A 1,794-nucleotide genomic window follows, 5' to 3' on the forward strand; every position below is an offset into this window, starting at 1 on the left:
AATTTTTCAAAGACTTTTTTTTTGTATTTGTCATAATGGCTTCACAAACAAACTATTAAACATGGAATCTAAAGACTTGAATCACAAGTCCAGTACCCTTACCATAATTATAGGATGGGGAAACTGAGGCTGACAGAGGTAAATGGGTGGTACCGAAGGAAACTACAAGTCTGAAAAAGAAGTAGGGAGTATGTTTCAGAGGTGGCAAGTTGCCTGAGGCAAGACAGGAAAGTGGGAGACAAGGTCAGATTTAGGAAACAGCTAGTAGTACAGTTTGACTATAACAAGATAAATGAGGAGACATTTTAAAAGATTTCAGAGGTATGTTGGAATAGATTGTAGAAAGTCTTCAATGCCAAGGTAAGACATTTGTATCTTATATAAAAAGAAATATGGGGATTTTTTGAGCAGGGAAACAGCATGGTCAGAACTGTGACTTTAGAAGATTACTGTGCTAGTTGGTAAAAGGGAAATTGGAGATGAGAAGAGACTAGAAGTAGGAAGACCACTTACAAAAATAATGAAGGAAATAAGTATTAAGCTCCCATTCAGTACTAGGTACTCTGCTGAGTGCTTTAAAAATATTATCTCAATTGATCCTTACAATAGGTAGGTTTTATTATTATTCCTTTTTTGTAGTTGAGGCAACTGAGGCAAACCAAGGTTAAGGGACTTGCCCAGGGACACACAGGTAGGAAGAATCTGAACCCACACTTGAACTCACAGCTTCCACAGAGCAGGCACAGCATTCTATTCACTGGGCACTGACATGCTGTTATAATTGTTCAGGTGAGAAGTTATGACGGCCTGGGCTAGGTTCATTTGCACCTTCTTCTGGTCACAAGGACTTATTCATGTTTCTTTTTTTCTTCAATAGCAAGGAGGTGCTTATCCAGGCTTGTATTCATTCATTCAATAAATATTTGTTAGGAAACTACTATTGCAAAACAGTATTCTGTCTCTTGGATATACCAAGTTGAAATAAGATACTATCTCTGCCTTTACACCTCTTCTAGTCTAACAGAATACTGATGATGCTTGTAGGATTGATTTCATGTGGTTGTTTAAAAAAGAGCTTTGTAAACATTAAAATATTAGTATTTTCATAAAAATAAAATTTAATTTCTAACATGCTAAATTATCTATAGATGCAATCTATATAAACAAAAGTTTTTGGAAGACATGCAACATAAAGGCAAACTATCATTATAAGTATTACCATGTGTCTTGACACCACTTTTATGAGTTTGGCTAAGTCATTTAGCCTTCCTGTGCCTCAATTCCTTCTCTTGTAAAAGGAGGAGTCTGGGTTCTTCCAGCTCTGGATTTACAACCTTTTGAAACTATGCGTATTTGCCACACAGGCTGCAAAGCTTCGGGTTATAGAACCAATAGCATGTTAGCAACTAGGTAAGAAGCGCCACGACTTCCAAGTGCTCCTCAAACTGGTTCTCGATTAGTTCACAACTGTGTTGTGCCTACGTCAGCCACTATGGGTGGTGAACAATGACTACTGGATTAACAATCTAGTTAGAAAATCCTGATGAGGCACAGTGAAACGGAGACTGTTGTCTCAGCAACATGTGGTTACTATGTTAAACATCAAAATCTGAAACACAGGGTAAGATCTGGTAATCCTCTAGGGTACTCTTATTGCCCTCTTCTTCCTACATTCATCATTTTTTCCATTTCAAGTCCAGATATGTGTTTCTGTGAGAAGGATTCAGAGACAGACAGATAGGGAGATGGAAGGAAGGAAGGAAGGAAGGAAGGAAGGAAGGAAGGAAGGAAGGA

The sequence above is a fragment of the Petaurus breviceps genome, unplaced genomic scaffold (assembly GCF_028583685.1).
Source record: "Petaurus breviceps papuanus isolate PSGF00001 unplaced genomic scaffold, PetGlider_PUasm1.0 91133, whole genome shotgun sequence".
NCBI classification, from domain to species: Eukaryota; Metazoa; Chordata; class Mammalia; order Diprotodontia; family Petauridae; genus Petaurus; species Petaurus breviceps.